The following is a 24,511-nucleotide window of genomic DNA, read 5'->3' as shown; positions in this document are numbered from 1 at the left end:
CAAAAAATTATATGCAATGAGTGTCTAATTTCTAAAAAGTATTCTCAGAACTTAAACGCAAACTGCTGACTGACACTACAGCATCAGTTTAGCGTATCCAGTGATACTTTTTACACAAAATCTAGAAAAAAACAAAACAAATCAGTTCATATACTCATGATTGAACTAGTAGTTAGAAACTGTACAATTGTTAATATATATATATATATATATATATATATATATATATATATATATATATATATATATATATATATATATATATATATATATATATATATATATATATTAAACTTAGAGCTAAGATTAATATTATTACAAAAATTAATATTAAACTCACCAGTCTTCCGGGTTGAACCGCGTCGATATCCATTTTGCCGAGCTTTCGACATCCTGTCTGATGTCTTCTTCAGGGCTTCCGAGGTCTCAGTCTCCCGAGCCCCCAGACACTACTACACTCACTAGTCACTTCTAGTTCACTCACTAGTTCACTACTAGTGTGAAGTGTGAGTAGTGAACTAGTGAGTGAACTAGAAGTGACTAGTGAGTGTAGTAGTGTCTGGGGGCTCGGGAGACTGAGACCTCGGAAGCCTTGAAGAAGACATCAGAGAGGATGTCGAAAGCTCGGCAAAATGGATATCGACGCGGTTCAACCCGGAAGACTGGTGAGTTTAATATTAATTTTTGTAATAATATTAATCTTAGCTCTAAGTTTAATTGTACTAACCGCGGAAATCTTTCCGAACATATATATATGATGTTTCTGAGAATTGTTGTCGGCTTAGCGGTTTCCTTTGTAATAAAGAATTCCAATAATGTCGATTTCGCGGAAAACTATACACTTCCCAAAATGAACGGTACCTGTAACTGCCGCTTGTTTTAAATGTCTCATTTGTGCTTCGACTTTCTGTTCAAACGCAACAAACAAACGTTTATTATTGCCACCATTAGTGCTTATTAGTGTCATTATTAGTGTTTATTATTGTTTATTTTTTGCCAAAAATGCCTTGACTGTTGTTGAAACGGCACGCATTGTTGCATTTGTGGAAGACGGTCACACTCAACGGCAAGTCGCAAGAACTGTTGGCGTAGGCCTTTCTATGGTTCAACGAGTGCTTCAACGCTTTCAGAAGACGAGTTTGCTAACCAGACGACCTGGCTCTGGACAAAGAAGAACGACCACGGCACGAGATGACCTTTTCAGATGACCGTTACTACAGGAAGTACGAAACTGCAATGTTAGCGTTGCAACAGTCAGGAGAAGACTTTATTCTTCTGGTCTATCTTCTCGGGTAATGGCTACAGGACCGCCACTTGGCCGTGCGCATCGAGTTGCACAACTAGCTTTTGCTCGACAATACGCGCATTGGGGAATTATTGATTGGAGCAAAGTGTTATTTTCAGATGAATCCCGTTTCAGCCTAACTGGATCCAATGGACGTGTAAGAGTTTGGAGGAGAACCGTTGAACGATTTTCACAAGCTTGCATTGCTCCAAGAATGCCATTTGGTGGAGGCTCGGTCATGGTTTGGGGAGGTGTATCTTCCGACTTCCGCACAGAATTACCCTTCATCGAAAATGGGTCCTTAACTGCACGAAGGTACATTACGGAGATTCTGGAAGAACATGTTATGCGCACCATGACAGGGCTTGGAGAAGACGCAGTTTTTATGCAGGACAACGTGCGACCGCAGGTTGCCAGGATCAGTATGCAATACTTGGACAAGGTTGGAATTGCGAGGTTACCCTGGCTAGCTAGATCTCCGGATCTGAATCCCATCAAATATCTCTGGGACGATTTGAAAAAACGTATTCAAACCCATACACCTCCTCCTAACAACGCACAGGAGCTTAAGGATCTGTTAGAGAGTGGAATCCGGAGAAAAATTGAGAATATGCCCCGTCGTCTGCAAGAGGTTATTAGAGCAAGGGGAGGCAATACACAATATTAGTCATTGAAATTTCACCGATGTTTTACCACGTTCTGTATTTTTCATTTTTTCTTTCATATGTCTGTTTCAACAATTTGGTTTGTTTTCTGCTTTTTCAATAAAAACAATAAAAAAACCGTTTTTTCTTCCTTTCAAAACAAATATTGATGACAAATAAAAAATACATTAGAGTAAAAAAAAGGTTATTACTGAACCAGATGCAAATATATATATATATATATATATATATATATATATATATATATATATATATATATATATATATATATATATATATATATATATATATATATTTGCATCTGGTTCAGTAATAACCTTTTTTTTACTCTAATGTATTTTTTATATATATATTGTCGCTAAGGTAACCAATCACGACAAAGATTGTTACTTTGGCCGGCCAACCACAGCGCATGTTATTAACTGCGCCGTCATTGGCCTCTCGGCGGAAGTTTGCTGCAAATGATCAAACACGATGTGTATAAAAGAGCAGCACATCTTCCCATCGGGATCCAGTTGTCTTACACTACTAGCCCCGTTTGACCTTGTCGGCTCGGTGTGCTACCACGCTACCTTTGAGTTTTATTATTTAACCAATATCCTGCTATCGTCGAAGACGTCGAAATTCGATAATAATTATCCAAGAATAGTTATCCAATTTAGAAGTTAAATCAAGTGTGCAAGATCCGGCGTGTCGACTACAAAACGCGTCCTGGCAGTAGAACACGACTTCCTGAGATAGAAAAGACATTGGTCTTAGAACTATTTCAAATTGTGTCGAACTGACCAAATATTTGGTCACGGTAAAGAGCGAATGAAAGCCCCGACGGGGACTTGTAATCGCTTTTCCGATCAGGTTGAGTTGTAATAACACTTTGTCTCCAGAAACCTTATGCAAATAGTAACTATAAGAATTACTGTTAACGAAAGGTAGCAATACGAAGCGACTGGCAACAGGAAGAATCGAGATTGGCGGCATTCTTGTGCCTCTCTCGAGGAGAGGGAACGCGGCTACACGAAGTGAGAAGGCCGACATCTCTGTGGAATTTGAGGTATACACTACGCATCAGAATTCTAACACAAATTAAGTCATTGTAAGAAATATTGTCTGTAAGAAAGCTCGAACTGTTAGAGAATTCTGATTGCCGGTGGCCCCTCACCTACCACAAAGGCTCGGCGAAACTTCTTGCCCGTAGAGGCCAGTATCTCAATTTAACTCCTTGAAACGAAGATGGACTCTCGAAACCTGAGATCCTCTTTAAGAGCGGCGGTCGTAGATCGTCCAGAAACCCCTGGAAACCAGGAGGACGCTACGGCCGTACGACAATATATATATATATATATATATATATATATATATATATATATATATATATATATATATATATATATATATATATATATATATATATATATATCTACGGCATTAAGTGAACTCCGCCCATGTTAAAATTCAGGTTCAATTGAGCTCCGTGGTCAAGTGGATACCGATATACGGAGCTCACTTGACAATTCCGTAATATTGGTTCAGTCGATTCATCAGCATGTAGAGTTAAATAATTTATAAAAATTTTTTGGAGCCCGTAAATACCCCTGTATCATAAATGTATATCGCTTAGTTCACGTGTATATATTATAGGGGTCGTTCAGATCTTCTTCATTGTACATTTGAACCATACGTTTATCGGTTTAACTAAGCTCTGAGAGTTTGGCAACTGTGCGATTATACCGTATATTTTCAACATATACCCTGAACGGTTTATATGGGCTCCTTATTTTTATCTACTGTTTGTAGACAGTGGAATGTCATACGCATAACACTGTGTAACAGAGGATATCATATTACCTGGTATAACTACGTACTAAAATGTAACTGGTTCTTTAAAAAACAGGTATGAAGATACAAAAGGATTTGGGCTTATCATTGAATGGAATGTTCGCTTGCATAGAAAATTTTATTTTTTCTGTATTTTTAAAGATGTTGTTTTTTCATTTAATATAATTTTATTAGTTCAATGCCGAACTTGATGTTTTTTTTAATTACAGAAATTTCGTAATATATTTTGTTTACGTGAGTGTCTTTGTACATTTTATGTAAGCATCTGATTAATAAAAACTACTTTTATTTTATTCAATCTTCTGCGATATATTGTATAAAGCTTTTTTAATATTTTAGTTCTGGTCTTATTTGTGTACTACATGTGATATCTCGATAGAAGGTTATCTCAAAATAAATATGGTTAAGTGCTACAATAGATATTTTTGTGTTAAAATGGGTAGTAGTGTGCACAAAAAGAAAGAATGGTTAATTTGTCTAACAAGGTATATTCGGCAGCACAAGCATATAGTACAAGCGTCTATGTTTTAAGGGCGGAAGGACGTGCGCCTCATTTTTAGCTGACAAGCTTGCGAAGAATAATATTTCTGGTCCTCAATTTACCTTTTAGTTTTAAACAATAATCTATGTCTGACCCGGTGTGATACAAACTATTTTGAAAACGTCTATGTTGAGGAAATTGAAGGAGCACCCACGAGTTTTTCAGGGGTTTTGGCTGAAAATTTATTCATAGTTTATTTTTATTGTGCAATAATAGGTGTCTCGTCTATATAATAGAAGTCCTAGTATCTACCGGTATGGATCGTTTGTTTGTGTAAATGTTATACAGTGTAGGTGCCTTTATGCTACCCCAAGCGAGACCGTTCTTCATCTGCTACTCTTACCAGTGAGTGATACAAAAAATATTTTCTTATGTTGGCATACGCAGACAATGTAAGTGAGCTTGTTATCTAAGGGGATATCATATAGTTTTTGGAGAAATATTCTGTAATTTAAGGTGTCGTAAGCGGCATTTAGATTGAAAAATACCACCCCTGATACCGGATATTTTTCGTACCCGTCTTTTTTTTGCCAGGTTTAAGCAAGGTAACAACTTTGGCTTGTCTCTAAATTTTGGCTATCTCCATAATTTGAATACAGTTGTTCATCATGCGGATAAGCCATTGTGGAGTGTTTTTGGTCCAGGTTTCGTAATAAGCTTTGTGCTCAGATCCTCAATGTCGGTAGTTGTATTATTTTTCATTAAATATGTAGATGGTGGATCCAAGCTCAACATCGTTAAAAGGTTCTCTCGGCTGACTGGTTTTGTCCTTTCTTACTTTAAGTTATTCTTTGCTTCTTTTGCGACAGAAATAGCATGTCTATATCTATGATGTGGTTTTCAGCGATCAGCTATATACCAAATACCCTAGGTTAGGCCCTATATGTGTTTCCTGCACTAGAGATAAGTTACATTCGTGTTTAGCTCATATGTCTGATAAGTTTAAGTAAAGTAAAGTTTCTTGATCTCTAGATATACCCTTAACAGTTATAGACATATGTTATTAGAACAGTTGGTTCTAACAAGGACCAATTTGACAAAATCATATTAAAGGGGTGACTGAAGAATTAGCCGATAAATTAATTAATCATTACCCGGGGTATGCCCGATTGCGGTGATCTTATTAGTACTTCAATCTTCCTTAACGCGCGTTCTTTGAATCCCATAAGTAATGCCTAATCTTTTACTTTTTATTAAAAATTTAAATTTTACATGCCGTGTATTACTTTTTGACGATATTTCGAATCAGATTTGTATAGTAATAATTTTAGGTATTAAAGAGCCTCTTTGTGAAAAATAAATAAGTTTGTGATATCGGTCGCAACTCATATCTAGATAATAACAAAATAAACAGTTAAAATAAGTGTAAACAATTTCAACTACATATATCGGTGCCACTGTTCAGGTGATGGGTTTATCACAGATTATCAAAGATTACATTTTAATTCAATGTTCTATTTACGTATTTTCAATATTAAAAATGTAGGAAAAGACATGTTTATGCTTTTATTTTTTTTTTAAATTTATTCTATTTTCTTTTTAGAGTTCCGTCTTTTTTGAACGACCTGTGTTCTTTTTTTAATCGGGCACTTGTCCAAAGATATGACAAATACTCTGTCCTCTACTATTCTACATTAATATGACTGATTCATTATTTTCTCTAAACACTCTGTCCTCTGCTATTCTACATTAATATGACTGATTTATTTTATCTTTCTTGCAGCAATTTTAATGTTTATCCTATGTATCTTCTTCTTCTTCTTCTTCTATTTATATAGACATGACTTTCATTTTTCATTGTGCCTCCAGTAAGTTGCCGTTCCATCGTTTTCGTGATCTTTCTACTGATCATCTTCCTACGTGTTGACCGTCTCTTGCCGTCTTTACTACTCTATTTGTTGTCATTCGGCTTATATGATCGTTCCATTCTACTCTTATATTTCTTAACCAGTTCTTGATCTTCTCCATCTTGCATCTACGTCGTATATCTGTACTTCTAGCTCTGTCCCATAGTGTCTTACCATCAATTTTTCTAAGTGTTTTCATCTCTGCTGTTTCTAATATCCTTTTTGTTCTCTCAGTGTCAGGTCTTGTTTCTGCCGCGTATGTCATTGGTCTGATGACTGTTTTGTAAATTCTGCCTTTCTTTTCTTTCCCGATAGTTTTATTGCTTCATATTGTTTCATTTAGTCAGCCTGCGGCTCTGTTTGCTCTATTCACTGGATCTTCCACTTCAGTTTCGAGCTTTCCGTAGCTAGATAATGTGATGGCTAGATATTTAAACTCCATCACTTGTTCTATTATCTGACCTTTCAGCTCCAATTAACATCTTAGTAAATTTGCTGTTGTATCCATGAATTTTGTCTCTTTTGGGGAAATTAACATGTTAAATTTTCTGGCAGTTATATGAAATTGGTGCAGCACACGTTGTAAATCATCTTCATTTTGAAAGAGTAGTATTGCGTCATTTGTACAGCAATTTTAATTTGTTTTTCTTCCATTTGGTATCTTTTTTTAGTTCTTACTTTTTTATTATTTCATCCATAATCAGGTTGAACAATAGAGGACTCAGGAAATATCCCTGTCTTATCCCATTGTCAGCTTTATTAGGGTCTGTTAATTCTTCTTCTGCTTTTACTTTTATTGTGTTATTTTGGTATATATTTTCGGTCGTTTTGATTTTTCCTAGAGGTATCTCTCTTGCGTACAATAAGTGGATAACGTTTTTTAATTTGTGTTTCTTCTGCATATCATTATTTCTTCTGTGTATTAAAAGTTAAATTTTGCTTATTATTAAGATTCCCTTAACGTGTTTATTAATTGTCTTGTTTCTGCAGTATGAATATATGTGTATCATGATAGATTGTAATGCATATTTCATTTGCGTTTGCCAATTACTTTTTCACTTCCTCAGCGATAGGTCTTTTTTTCCTCATCAATAACCTTATCTTATCCTCGCTCGATACAGCTATTCTAAGATATTTATATTTCACTATATGCTCTATCATTTGGTTTTTATCTCAAATTTGCACCTATGACGAAATTTATAATACATATCTAATATCTGGTGCTTTCATATGAAACTGGAATAAAACACTTGGTAGATAATATTTATTTGTTTTGAGTACACTTTTTTTAGAACCTAGTACATAAAGGAATAAATATTTGTCTGTTTAGTGTTTTCCAAGTCTGTAAAACATAAACAGGCTTAAATATTAGATTATACATTTATTAAGAATATTCAATATCGAAATTGAAGATTTTGTATCACAAAATATGAATAGGTTTTTACATTTTGTTTGACGTTTTAATCTTCTAATCGGAGTTCATTTTTCGAAAAACTATAAAATTGTGAGAACAAATTGCTATATAAAAGTACGAGGCAATATTCTCATGCTGTGAGCTTTGCTGCTCTGTTACTTGTATAACGCTTAAGCTATTTTTAATTTTTTGTCAATATTTTTGAGGTGTTTCCTTAAATGACCATGTTTAAGGTTAGTACGTTTGATTAAATGAAATTGACATTAATTTAATAGTTTCCATTTTATTAGTACTGATGGTATATAACTAGCATCTGTTGGTACTATATATCAATTTTAACATGTGGAAGTGAGAGCACTCTCTTGTTAGTATTTTCAGTGTAAATTATGTGGCAGCCGTAGCTCAGTGGCTGTGTTACTGGCTTAACAAGCTGGAGGGCCCGGGTTCGAATCCTGGCACCGACAAAATTTTCAATTTCTAATTTAACTGCGCTGCCACCGTGCTTCGGAGGGTACGTAAAGCCGTCGGTCCCGCCTACGAAAGTAGTCGTTAAGTCATGTTAGGGGCGCTTGCGCGACCTGAAAACCCTAACCAGAAGGTTACACGAACTTACTTACTTACTAGTGTAAATTATGACGAAACCAGAAATAACCCATAATATTCCCCCCGTGTGATCTTAGTATTTCCATTGATTGAATAATATAGGGTCTCCAATATTTCAGTCAACGGTATGTCAGAGTGGTTTTTATTAATTTTTATATATATTTGCAACATGAAGAAGAAAGTTCAGTATAGGCAGTTAAACAGCTAACCTGTCAATTTAAAAGTAAGAGCAAGTACCAACTTGCTGAAAAGCATACCCATACACAAAAGGGATGATAAAATGTACTGCACAAACTATAGCGGTATAAGCTATATATTAATTATTAGGATATACAGATTTTTTTCTAATAAACCTATAACGATTGGGTGAATAGGTGAACTATCAAATAGGAGACTATTATTGTGGAATTAGAAATAAATCATTGATCAATTATTCACAATTAGGCAGTTAATGAGAAATGTTGGGAATACAAAAAAAACATTAAACTAGTTATTTATAGATTTTGAACAAACACATGATATAATAATAAGAATAAAACTATGGAATACCATGGCATAACTAGGCTTAATTTAACAAGGAGTAACGTAAAAGTAAAGTAATATTTCAAGGAAAATTATCGACTTATTTTCAAATGTACATTGACCTCAAACAGAAAGAAGACATTAGAAGAAAATGTAACGTAAAGTGTATAAATGAATTTACACAAAATAGAAAAAAAGAATGGAATAATCACATAAGCAGAATGGAGGAGACCCGTGACGTCAAAATTGGAAGAGATAAGTCACGAATCGGCAGAAGAAGTATCGGACGATCGCGCAAAAAATGAAGTGATAACCTTCCATAGAGGTATTATTCCACCAATGAACAAGTAAAATTGCTTATAAAGAGAAATAATAACAAGAAAAAAAAAGTAACATCTCTCAGATAAATAAGCGGAACAACAGAAACTGAGTATAAACGTGAAATTCCAAAATTAACATTAAATAAACTACCGCAAATCGTACGAACTGAAATAAGTGTTATTTTCTGCTCATATATATAATAAGAACTATATTTAAACCAAGTGACAGAAAAAAAATTATATATATATTTACTTCTAAATGATTCAGGTCTATAAAATTATTATTAAAGTTAAAGCTTATACAAGCGACAAAGTTTTTAAAACAATTAGACCGAACATAATATCATAACCTTAAAACATAATATATACGGAAACAATAAAGAAATAGATATGTTTAGTGGTTATGAAACCGCTTGTCGTCTGCCATGAATTTTATTACAGAATCAAGTTACCAATACCATAAGACACCAAAATATTTTGTCTGAGTAATGACTTACTACGATAAAAAGAAATAGAATACTTTTATAATACACAACGTTATAACGTTGTGTAAACGCATGTTAATAACAATTGGTAATAAAGACATAAAGATACCCAGTAGAAAGTTTAAAATTTCAAAACGACAGTAAAATAAAGTTCAAGTATATTATTTTCATTATTTGTTCAATACTGATGCCATCAATTTTTATTTTACATCTAGTTGGTTCTTTGCTGACTACTATTGTTTTAGTTTTCTGAGATGAAATTGTCATAATAAATTCATAATGCCAGGTATTTTATTTCCATTACCTATGTGGTTATTCCATTCTTTTTTTCTATTTTGTATCCATTCATTTATACACTATACGTTACATTTTCTTTTCGATTTCTCAGAGTATTTCCTGTAATTCTTCTCAGTACTCTCATCTCTGCCGCGTCCATTATTCTTTGCGTTGTGGCTGTGTCGGGTCTTGTTTCTGCTAATGCTATCAATTTCTATTTTACATCTGTGGTCCTTTGCTGACTACTATTGTTTTAGTTTTGTGAGATGAGATTGTCATATTAAATTCTTTTGCTCTTATGTTAAATTTGTGGACAAATCTTTGCAGACTATCTTCATCTTGGGCTATTAATATTGCGTCATCTGCGTAACGGAGTACTTTAATTTCTTTAGGTCAATCAGACACAGAAATGCTAGTCTATTATACTTCAGTGATTTCTCAGTAATTTGCTTTATAACGAATTTTGCATCTGTACACGATCTACCACTTAAAAAACCCGGTTGTTCATCTGCTAAACTTATATTGTGATTAATTAGCACTTGTAAAATTTTAGTTGTAAGTTTTAGCGTAGTATTTAACAAGTTTATACCTCTGTAGTTTTTTGTCTGTTTTTATCTCCTTTTTTATATAGTAGAGTTAGTTCGCTCCTTCTCCATTCTTCCGGCATTTTATTGTGTTTTATAATTTTATTAATTAATATTGTTAATTGTTCTGTCATTGCTGCTCCACAATATTTCAGTATTCGTTTGGTATCTCGTCTTGACCTGCTGCTTTTCTGTTCCTCAGGTTTTCAAGTATTTTCCGAACTTCCTGTACATTTATATTAAGTTCTTTATATGTTGTAATTTCTGATGTTTCCGGTTCTAGCGTCGTTTGTTCTTCTCCTGTATATAGCTTTTTTAGGTAGTCAATCCGCGTATCATTTTCTATGTATTTTAGTTCTATTAGTTACTTTACCTTCGTTCTTTGACGTCTGATGAAGCGCTATATTTCCTTTTGCAGACGAGAAAAATTATGTTCCATTTCTTTCGAAAAACGTTCCCAGTGACCATTTTTTATTTTTCTTATAAGTGCATGTGTTTCGTTTCTAATTGTCTTGTAATTATGTTATGCCTCTTGTGTTTTGGTTGACATGTATTTCAGGTAAGCTTTTTTGTTTTCTTTACATTTTTCCTTCACTTTACTTATATTTCTTTTACCGAGAACTTTCTTGGCCGAGGCTAAGATATTAGACTTAAGTATTGTTCAGCTTTCTTCAACTCCATCACTTTCTGTGATATATGTATTTCTGTTTTTTTCGGTTCTTCTTTTCTGGAATAGGTATCTTGTCGAGTCATCCTGTAAGCTTTCGACTTTTATCTTTGTGGTGTATTTCGGTGTTTTGTTATCACATATATGTGTTTTCATTCGGCACAATACCAATTTGTGATCGCTTTCTATTTCTGCTGATGTTAGTGCTCTCTATTCAACAGAATATAGTCTATAATAGATCTTTGTCCTCTACTGTTTTCAAAAATGTATTTGTATTGTTCTTTGTGAGGGAAAAATGTATTATTACGTATCTGGTTTTTGCTGCAGAGGTCCGTTAGAAGGTTTCCGTTTTCATTTCTGATATTTTCGTTATATCGCTGTTTTATCGCTGGAACTAAATCATTGCCAACACGGGCGTTAAAATCACCCATAATGATTATATATTTATCATTTGGGGTCTCGTTTATTACAGTCTGAAGGTGTTCCTAGAAGTTTTCCCTTGTGGTGGTATCTTTGTTGTTCTCTGGAAGTGAATTGCTACCACATTCAGAGGTTTAACATCCAGTATAATTTTTACACTTACTATTTTTATACTTGGTGTAAAAAATTTTTGTGTACTAACAGAGCGACTCCTTCTTTGGCTCTGGTTTCTTTGGTAACACCACTGTAAATCATGAGATGGTCATCTATAATAATTTGACCCTTTTCCTTTTTTCTTTGTATCTTTTAACGCACACATGTCTATATTTTTTTTCTACAAGCTCTTTTGTAATTTTCTGCTCTCTTGTAGAGACTTTACGTTCAAAGCACCGATGCAAAGTGTATTTCTCGTTTACCACAAATTCGTTGACCTCTTTCTCCCGTTAGTCGTCGTAATGAAATCATTCCTGTCCCGAGGCATAATTCTGTTTCTATGAGCTGTATGGTTTTAAAGTCTATTAGTAGGGTGCTAAACTGGCTGTAGGCCCCCTCCTCCTTTATTTGGGCTTGGAACCGGCAACAGTTCTGTCGAGCTACTCGATCTACCCAAAAAAACTGCAGGCGGATTTGAGATATGTTACTTAAGGATGTACTTAATCTCTATTAATTCTTTGATCTGTTTTTTATTCTCTTTCAGATCTGTTTTATATTCGGTAAATTCTTATTTCATTCCTTAGGTAAATTCTTATTTCAAACCCTCCGGCGTACTTTCAGGTCTACATATTAAGTATTTTAGTTTTTTTTTTTTTTTCATTTTACTTTCACCTCTTTTTGTACTTACTTTACTTTCCGTGTCCGGAATACCAACAGCTTTAAATTTTGTATTTCCAATGGTTGGCTACATAAATGGCCCTGTCATTCGCTAAAAATAAATCTTCTTCTGTGTAGGTCTCTCTCATCTCTGTGCATGCTAGTAGATTTTTTGTGGTAACAAACTTTATAATCTTACCGAAGGGGCTTCTAATTTCAGAAACTGTTACACGATTACTCTATTTGATATACGTACATTTATGTACTAAATGTTTTAGTGCCATTGCATTTTAATAAAAAATACTAATTAATAAAAACGGAAATTTTCGCTTTTCCAAGTTTATAATACACACTTTCTTATGTTTGAAAATATATAAAAGTAATATAAATTACCGCCTTGCTTATTAAAACTAAAAAGTAAAATAAAGGTATATGGCGGTTAACAATTTATATTTAACTACATAAATTAGCCAAATAGTCCTTAAATTCCTCCATGATTAAATTGATGGATATTTAAATAAATTTCAAGTTCCAGAATGTATCTGCTGTAAAATTTGAAAATCTACTACTAATACAATTATTGGCAACATCGCAGGAGTTTAGAAGGATATGCAATATCGTAAATACGGATCCCAAAAATGGTTTATCCTTTTGTGGAGTCCACTTAATCCTACGTGTTGGTCGGAGTCTACATAAAGCGCTACTTAGATAATAAAATACACGGTGTATATTCTACTGGAGTTAGTATAATACCGTTTTAGAACGGAGCTTACATTAACCGCTAGATGTATATATATATATATATATATATATATATATATATATATATATATATATATATATATATATATATATATATATATGTCTTTGGTATTAGCAAAAAAATGCAGGTAGGAAATACGTAATAATGGTTATTTGTATTTTATGTTAATTTTAAAAATGGTTTTTATGGTTTTTAATTCAATAAAACTAAGGATTTAACAAAAATTATTATAGTAACTAGATAAATTTCTGTAAGAAATGTATCCAAGTGTTGCTACGCCACTGGTAGCAATTAACTTACACTTCTTAAATTATACCTAAGTTAAATTCTCATAAAAGCCGAAAATGTATTCAAAAGATATTTTTACCCATAGATTAACTTTCTCCGACCAATTCCAAACATTTCAAAGAATTCAAAAGGTTGGTTTTACCTACCTCTGTATAGAAATATCGAAGTTGTCCCCTTGCAATAGTCAGGTATTGAAAATCGGAATTTTAGTCACTATCAAATTGTATCCCAGCTGAGCTGGTCTCTTCTTGTTTTAGAGTTTTATCTCTCGCATTTTAGTTATCGTTACATAGCTTATAGTTAAAAACTGAACGCTCATTATTAATCAAGTATATTCATATAGAAGAAAACGTCCTTAGTTGAAGTGATAATTATTAGTAACATTTTAATCTGTATCAGTGATAGTGTAGTGTTTCGCGTACTAGTGTATGGACAGTGATCGGCTGTTTTCAATAAAAGAACTTGCGCTAAAACTTTGGCTAGATATTAATTTAGTTGTAGTAATGTTCAATTATTAAACTATATATTGTTAAAACTGATTGTGTTCTTATTTCCCACGCCAGTGGGTGGTCCTTCAAGTTGGGAGTAATTACAATACTTAGTACGCTCTAAATGGTAGCAAGATCGCCATCCTAATTTGTTGAACAAATGTCCGTTTAATTCTACCAGTAACTGCTAGCTTACAACTTTGTGCCTCGGCGAAAATAAGACATTATCGCCCTATTAATTTATCGCCTTATTGGTTTATATTATTCGCCCTATTGGATGATATTCTGATATGCCACTAACCCATATTTTCCACTATATAGTAAGTAGTGAATAGAAAATACTAGAAAATATAGACATTGGTGTGTCTCTGAAATGGTCAAGGAGCGCTAAAATTTGCAATACCTCTTAATCTTCCAGATACAAATTTCTGTAATTCACTTTATATATGGTGACTTTGTCGTTGGTTAGAATATTCGTGATTTGAGACACGAGAACTCTCTCTAGACGAGCTGTCCAATTAGGACGGTTCAGGTAGGTTATCGGAACACTATATTCTTTCTTTTCAAACAACGAAACTATTCAAATAATACACTTCTTCAAATAACCAATAAATAACATCTGAACAAATTAACTAGAAAATATTATCTTTTCTTATTGTGCGAGAATCTTAGATTAAAAATTCAATCCGACATTTTTTTCATTAATTTTTTTGACATTTCATTTTGACTTTTGCAACTAGGCGGTCAATGGACGCGTTTCCTGAAGTTCTGACGTAGATTCAGGAACAACGTATTATGAATCTAGATGACATACACGTTCTATATTTATGTTTAAAATATTGTGCACTGGTTCCTACGACGGAAGATTATTTTGAAGACAAATCAAAATTTCTTGGACACGTCGATTTTTAAACATCTAATATTGAACGGTATCAAAGTTTCAGCATTTCGATGACTCCCATCAGGTAATAGCAACACCTCCATTTTGTTTTAGTTTAAAAAGTAAAAGGTGTTACGTGACTCTTCATTTAAAAGGTTATTAAAGTCTTCTTCTAAGAATAAACTACATTATTATCATTTTTTTGGAAGCATAACTTTCTTATCGCGCGTTACTGATGAAATGCATTGATTGGTGCAATAGAACGCGTCGAGGTGTCAAAGAACCAAAGAAACGCAATGTAACAACAGATTGCGCCACCACACACTACGTGGAGTAGAAATGCAGTTCCAAGTGTATTTCGTAAGAATATAGATTAAATTAGGTACATTAAATTAAATTAAATAAATTAAATTAAATAGTAAAGATTTTTCAACTTACATTAGTAAATTTCAACAATAAAAATTTTACTTTATTAGGTTTTCAAAATGTCACCACTCACCTCTTGACATTATATAATCTTTTTTTGTTTTTTCCCCGATATTTTTTAACATAGTTATGTTTCACTTACATATATAAAACACCATATATAAAACACTAATAAGGCCAGTATTAACATACGGGTCTGAAACGTGGTCACTTACACAGAACGACCAAGAATTGCTTAAACGTTTCGAAAGAAAAATTCTAAGGAAAATATATGGAGGAATCCAAGAACAGGGTTTGTGGCGTAGGCGCTACAACTTTGAGTTATATAGAAGTTTTGGGGAACCTGACGTTGTAAAATGTATTAAATTAGCACGCCTTCGGTGGATAGGACATGTAATTAGGCGAGATGAAGATGCAACGATCAGAAAAATTTTCGACCGAAGAGGACCAGTGTAAAGACGAGCCAGAGGAAAACCAAAACTTAGGTATCAAGACAACATAGAGGATGATCTAAAATCCATCGGAGTTAAAGCATGGAGAAGAGTTGCCAGAGACAGGGGCGAGTGGTAGATTGTTCTGAAGAAGGCTTTGGCTCATAACGAGCTGTAATGTCACTGATGATGATGTTTAACTTACATATACTTGTATACCTCTCTGACATAGACCAGCAATGTTTTGTGAATTTGCCTGATATACCTTGAACTTTAGGTAACCCACAAGAAAAAATCTAATGGACTAATATACAGTAATCTCACTGGTCATTCTGTGGGTCCACGTGCTCCAATTCATTGTTCGGAAAACAATGTGTTTATTTCATTCTCCAACATATTAAGGTATTTTTCGCCGTCTACAAGATAATTAAAGTCCATCCGCTGGATCTTTGTACAAATGTGACATTATTCGCGAATTATTTTTTCTATTACCCTCTTTCCTACTCCCAGAAACTCCAAAGATGAACTAAAGCTGCCTGTCCATACACAACAGTATACATCGAACAACGTTGAATAAAGACAGCAATATGACGATGGTCGGTGATCGATTCACCTACTGGCCAAAGTAAGTTTTGTTTTGACCACGTTTGTAGTGTGCTGATTAATTATTTTTGTGTTATTTACAATCCATCTTAGTGGTGACGTGATTTGGGTGGAGGTTGGCGCAGGAGTTGGCGTGAGGGTTGACGCGAGTATTTTTGACGGCGAGATTTTGATTGTAGGGCCGACCGGTTGATATTTTCTTTATGAGAGATCTTTAATTTCATAAACTCCGTTTTGTTCATTTGGAATGTTGTCTTTAATTGATCGGACATAAGATGAAAGTTTTTGTTGAGGGGTAAATATTGTCTTTATTCCTCTTGATTTAAACATTTTGTCGACTTTGTAAGTGATATCTTTGATGTAAGGAAGAAAAGCTTTCATATGATAAGGGTCTGAGTCTTTGGGTTGAGATTGAGTGGGAGATCGGTGTCTGTGGATGCTTCTATTGATGTGATTTTCGAGTTAACCGTTTTGGATGAGGGCTTGTTTTAAACTAGAGAGCTCAACGGGTCTACTTGCATCATCGCATAAGCGTATTAATCTGGAGACAAGGATATTAATAACTGATTTAATTTGTGAAGGTAGATAATGAGAGTTGGCATGCAAGTAACGCTTGGTATGGGTGGGTTTTCGAAAAACAGAGTGATGAAAACCTTGGGATTGATATTTTTTGATGATAACGGGTGGATTTCTAACTAAGCTCTCTAGTTTAACACAAGCCTTCATCCAAAACGGTTACCGCGAAAATCACATCAATAGGAGCATCCACAGACATCAATCTCCCACTCAATCTCAACCCAAAGACTCAAGACCCTCATAATGCGAAAGCTTTTCTTCCTTACATCAATGGTGTCACTGACAAAATCGACAAAATTTTTAAATCAAGAGAAATAAAGTCAATATTTACCACCCAACAAAAATTTTCAACTGTTGTCCGATCAATCAAAGACATGATTCCAAATGAACAACATGGCGTATATGAAATTCCTTGTGTGACTGCCCCTGATCTTATATAGGCTAAACAAATCCTAGAATACAAAATAAGAACATTCCATTTCTGTTCGCAATTCCCATTCAATTTCAGTTCTAGGTCAACATCACCTTCATACAGATCACAAAATTGATTCTAAAAACTCCAGAACCATAGCCTCCATCCGCATCTATAAACCAAGAATTATCCGGGAAGCCATAGAAATTGAAAAAAGGCCAAATTGTCTAAATAAAAGAGATGACGGCATGGGGTTACTGTCAAAATGAAGACCTCTTATAAAGAAAAGGTCGTCCGCTCCACCCACCAATCAAAATCCTGTCAGTAATATCCCCTGCGTCAATCACCATGTTAACCACCTCGCCAATCTCCACCCAAACCACGTCACCATCAACGGTATAAACGAACCGTTCTCTGTTCCCAGTACTAATAATGCATTGGTTAGTGATCAGTGTAGTAGTGTCTGGGGACTCGAGAGACTTAGACCTCGGAAGCCCCGAAGAAGATATCAAAGAGAATGTCGAAAGCTCGGCGCAATGATAATCGTTAACGCGGAAGACAGTTGAGTTGAATATTAATTCTTCTAATAGTATTAATCTTAGCTCTAGGTTTATATATATATATATATATATATATATATATATATATATATAAATACGTAGGAACTAAGTGATAAAAATATAAATTATTTTTTGGTCGAAATAATCACGTTTAATATATTTATATATATATATATATATATATATATATATATATATATATATATATATATATATATATATATATATATATTTATATATATATATATATATATATATATATATATATATATATATATATCTACGGCATAAAGTGGACTCCGCCCATGTTAAAATTCAGGTTCAAGTGAGCTCCGTAGTCAAGTGGACACCGATATACGGAGCTCACTTAACCATTTCATAATATTGGCTCTGTCGATTCGTCAACGTGTATAGTTTCATAATTTTTAAAAATTTTGTGGAGCCCTTAAGTACCCCTGCATCATGAATGTATATTGCTTAGTTCACGTGTATATCTTATAGGGGTCGTTCAGATCTTTTTCACTGTATATTGGAACTATAAGTATGTCGGTTTAAGTAAGCTCTGATAGTTTGGCAACTCTGCCATTAAGCTGTATACTTCTCGCGTATAGTCTGAACGGTTTATATGGACTCCTTATTTTTGTTATCATTCATACGCATTACAGTGTGTAACAGATATGTATATTATTAACTACCAGTTTTTGGTAGGTACGTGCTTTTCTAAAAATAGCTTTATAGATACAAAAGGATTTCGTTACCAAATTGGATTTTTTTCATATGCGGAAATTTCCTAATGTATTTTGTTAACGTGAGTATGTCTTCATACGTTTTATTTAAGAGTTCGATAAATAAGAACTTTTATTTCATCCATTGTTTTATGATATCTTGTATACAGATTTTTTATTATTTTATTTCTGGTTTTATCCGTGTAGTACATATAATTCTGGATAGAAGGTTATCTCAAAATAAATATTTAAGTGCTAAAATAGATATTTTTGTGTAAAAATGGATAGTAGTGCACAAAAAAGGGAAGAATGCTTAATTTACCTAACAAGAATTATATCACTTCACCCATATTACATACTTCTAAATGTTTTATCTCCTATTTAGGGGTAATATGTAGTCAATATAAGTGTAGTTAGTGTCAATGATCTTTATAAGTAATAGCTTACTGACTGTAATTTACATGTTCAGTTCAAATAAATAAACCTTAAGAAAAAAGCGATTTGAATGGCAAAGTCAACTAAGAAAGTGTAATGAATCTTGTATCACCCCACATTCACACAGGTTAACCGGTGTTTGCAGGCAAGAGTCCTCCTGGCAGATTTAAGGAAGATAACTACCATAAGGAACTTCCTTTCAAGGGTTCAGATGGCGAGAAGCAGCTTATTTTTTTTGTATATCTTGCAGATGTGTTGATCTAGCCAGTTTTTTCTCGATTCTAGTCATAAAATGGGTTGTTATTCGTGGAGTGGATGTTACGAATCTAGACTTTGTTTCTTTTGTTCTCTAGCCACTTATATTCGGATATTAGGTGGATTGATAACTACGATATTGTAGAGCTTATGTATGGATGTGAGTCTTAATATCCGCTGACTAATTTATAGCTAAATCTACGTGTTAAGTATGTATTGATATCACCCATACAAGCAAGGAATATTCGGCAGCAGAAGCATAGAGTTCAAGCGTCTACTTTTTAAGAGTGGAAGGGTGTGCTTCCCATTTTTAGCTGACAAGTTCGCATAGAATATTATTTTTCTGGTTCTAGTTTGTCATTTAGTTTTAAACAAAGTTCTGTGACAAAGCACGTGGTGTTCGTGTGTATTAAGGTAAAAAAAAAGTGAAAATGGAACAAAACCATGAAGTGGAGATACGCAGGAGTGAGAGAGCAGTATTAAATTCATTTAACAGAAAAGTAGCCGTCAACAAATGCATGTACAGAACACGCGAAACCTGATATTTATATAATTGTACAGGGTTGTATTAAGATTCTAGCAGTCTATAACATCTAAATTTGAAATGAATTAATTTATAATTTTTAGGATTACTGTTAAAATAATAGTAATCAATGATTAATCTTCCAAACAAGTATACTTTAATATTAGTTTTTGTAAACTGTCATTCACACATCATTAGATAATTGTGGTATTAATCAAAAGGCAAAAAATAGAAAGTTGTTTTTATACATTTTACGCTTTAAGACCAATATTTGGAAATAAGTAATAATATTATCATTAATGATATAAAAAGAGATCTCTTCTTGTGTAAAAGTTAGGGAAAATACTTATACATATATTATTGGGTATATAGACTTATACATTTAACATTACATTAACATTAATAAATAAAATTTATTAAGTCGACGTTTCGATTTCGATTTAACATTTATTTGTGTCAGCAGAAACGAATGTATATTTAGAAGAATTGTGACGTCACTATTTTTGACTTTGATGCCGGTTATGTGGAAGATGGTTCGACATATCAAAATGCCATTTTCAGATTTTGATTCAGGAGACAAAACTATATATGAATCCATTGATAGATCGCATAGATAGCAATATTGCATAAGCGACAACGCACAAAGGAACATACTTTGCGGATGTAAAACGAAAGGTTTTCTTTGAAAATGATGAAAAAAACTTTTTACTATTACATATAAGTAATATCCAATTACGAAAAATAAGTACTGGAAAACTACATAGGTACAATGAGTAAAATGGGTTAGTTTTTCATTTTTAAAATATTCCATTTTGTTTATGTAATTTCGAATAATTTCGTATCTTTTATTTATCATTGCTACTCATTTCCACATCAAAAGCTAGATCCATCTTCAACCGGATGGGGGCCTTCTTCAAGAGCCACAACCTCTCTCTTGCTATAAAAGTAAGAATGCTGCGATGCTACGTCTAATCTGTTCTTTTTTATGGCGTTGAATCGTGGACCTTGAACGAAGATATGTGCAGAAAATTGGAAGCATTTGAGATGTGGCTCTATCGGAGAATACTTAAAATTCCGTGGACTGACCGAGTCACCAATGAGGAGGTCCTCAGAAGAATGAAGAAAAACCGAGAGGTACTGACCACCATAAAATCTCGAAAGTTACAGTACTTTGGACACATTATGCGAAATGAATCCAGATATGCCCTTCTATAAGCCATCCTGATAGGAAAAATATTTATACAACGGGGTCCAGGAATTACATGATGGATTTTTCAGACCTGTCGAAAGTCCATCCAAAAATGCTTGTCTTGATGAGGGGACTGACTTATCAATCCATGTTTTTCATTTAGTATGACCGGCGTTAATCCAAGTCTCATCTAAATAATATATTTTACGATTGCCATTCCTATAATCTTTTATCTGCCTTAAAAATTCTCTTCTCCAGATTACAAGGTCATCTCTGTCTGTAATCATACTGTTCCTGCCACGTTTTTCAAATTTGAATTGAAGTTTTTTCAAAAGCTTGTAAAAAGTAGTACGTTTGTAATCAGGTAGATTGGGTCGTCGTTGACCTGTTGTAGAACTTTATCTATCGTGGGAATTTCATTTCTAAAAAAGAATTGATGCACTATTCTTCTTATCGCTCTAATAACTTTAAACACAGAACTATCCGATACTCCAACTTTATCGGCTACTCTTTTCTCAACAGCGGACAATATTTACGCCAGATTTTCTTGTAACTCGTGTTTATACCCGTTTACAATTATTTCTTTAACGTTTACGCTTAAATGGCCTTTTTTCAATCTCTTTTTGGGGGGAGTTAAAGGTATGTTTACGAGTTCATCGGCAGAATCCGTGTCCGACATATTAATTTGTTTTAGTGACTGTGTATACAAACCTGCAAAATATTATTTACAAGCTAATATTCTAATAAAATAATAGATAATAGATAGATAATAGATAATTGAATAGATATATTAAAAAGGTCAATACTCAAAATCTTTATTTTCAAGGTGTTACAGAAGCGACCGATTTCGAGGCTTACAATATTTGCCTCATCCTCCATTCCCCATCCGGAATTTATATAGTTTAAAAACTTGTGAAAGATGGAAAATTACATATTATGCAGTATGATGTCCTTTTTTTGTTGTTTTTGTCACAGGTTCTTACAAGGTAAAGAGCTAAAGCTCTTTACTTAGTAAGACCTTTTATTTACATACGTATATAATTATTAACATATCACCTCACTACAATGATAGTGTCATAAGGAAAAGATGAAGACAGACAGTACCCTGGATGTAAGCGGAAAACTATTGGCGATATCTATATTATTGGTTTATAACAAAACAATCTCTTTGCTGGGCCTGAGGATGAGGCAAATATTGAAAGACTCGAAACCGATCGCTTCTGTAAAACTTTGAAAGTAAATATTTTTATATATATATCTTTTCAATTATGGACTGACACTTGCAACCCTTTTATCATCATAACAATTCATATAACACACACACACACACACACACACACACACACACACACACACACACACACACACACACACACACACACACACACACACACACACACACACACACACACACACACACACACACACACACACACACACACACACACACACACACACACACACACACACACACACACACACACACACACACACACACACACACACACACACACACACACACACACACACACACACACACACACACACACACACACACACACACACACACACACACACACACACACACACACACACACACACACACACACACACACACACACACACACACACACACACACACACACACACACACACACACACACACACACACACACACACACACACACACACACACACACACACACACACACACACACACACACACACACACACACACACACACACACACACACACACACACACACACACACACACACACACACACACACACACACACACACACACACACACACACACACACACACACACACACACACACACACACACACACACACACACACACACACACACACACACACACACACACACACACACACACACACACACACACACACACACACACACACACACACACACACACACACACACACACACACACACACACACACACACACACACACACACACACACACACACACACACACACACACACACACACACACACACACACACACACACACACACACACACACACACACACACACACACACACACACACACACACACACACACACACACACACACACACACACACACACACACACACACACACACACACACACACACACACACACACACACACACACACACACACACACACACACACACACACACACACACACACACACACACACACACACACACACACACACACACACACACACACACACACACACACACACACACACACACACACACACACACACACACACACACACACACACACACACACACACACACACACACACACACACACACACACACACACACACACACACACACACACACACACACACACACACACACACACACACACACACACACACACACACACACACACACACACACACACACACACACACACACACACACACACACACACACACACACACACACACACACACACACACACACACACACACACACACACACACACACACACACACACACACACACACACACACACACACACACACACACACACACACACACACACACACACACACACACACACACACACACACACACACACACACACACACACACACACACACACACACACACACACACACACACACACACACACACACACACACACACACACACACACACACACACACACACACACACACACACACACACACACACACACACACACACACACACACACACACACACACACACACACACACACACACACACACACACACACACACACACACACACACACACACACACACACACACACACACACACACACACACACACACACACACACACACACACACACACACACACACACACACACACACACACACACACACACACACACACACACACACACACACACACACACACACACACACACACACACACACACACACACACACACACACACACACACACACACACACACACACACACACACACACACACACACACACACACACACACACACACACACACACACACACACACACACACACACACACACACACACACACACACACACACACACACACACACACACACACACACACACACACACACACACACACACACACACACACACACACACACACACACACACACACACACACACACACACACACACACACACACACACACACACACACACACACACACACACACACACACACACACACACACACACACACACACACACACACACACACACACACACACACACACACACACACACACACACACACACACACACACACACACACACACACACACACACACACACACACACACACACACACACACACACACACACACACATATATTTATATGATTAAATTCATATATATATATATAAATTCAATATATATATAAATTCAACAGACATAAATGTGATTCGTAAGGATTGCTGAATCCATATCTGTTAAAACTGCAAATTATGCGTCTTTGTTTAGAGGTGTAGATTGTCGGTACTTGTGAGTTTCTACTTGTTACTTTTGATACGCTTTTGTATATAATCAGTTACAGTATAAGTGATTTTGTGACAAGGAGATACCTCTTCAGCATCTCTAGATTTTGGGAATGAATATATCACGCGTCCGTAGTGTTGATATTC

The 24,511-nt window shown here is 34.9% G+C and overlaps 1 protein-coding gene across 6 annotated transcripts in view; it reads right to left on the bottom strand.

Moving 5' to 3' along the window:
- The window catches only part of LOC140445546 (importin-4-like), a 550,550-nt gene that overhangs the window by 35,701 nt on the left and 490,338 nt on the right, over nucleotides 1-24,511 (bottom strand). The window lies entirely within an intron of this gene.

This window comes from Diabrotica undecimpunctata, chromosome 7, assembly GCF_040954645.1.
Source record: "Diabrotica undecimpunctata isolate CICGRU chromosome 7, icDiaUnde3, whole genome shotgun sequence".
Lineage (NCBI taxonomy): Eukaryota > Metazoa > Arthropoda > Insecta > Coleoptera > Chrysomelidae > Diabrotica > Diabrotica undecimpunctata.
Note: the sequence above shows the minus strand (reverse complement) of the source record. Positions and strands in the feature narration are given on the sequence as shown.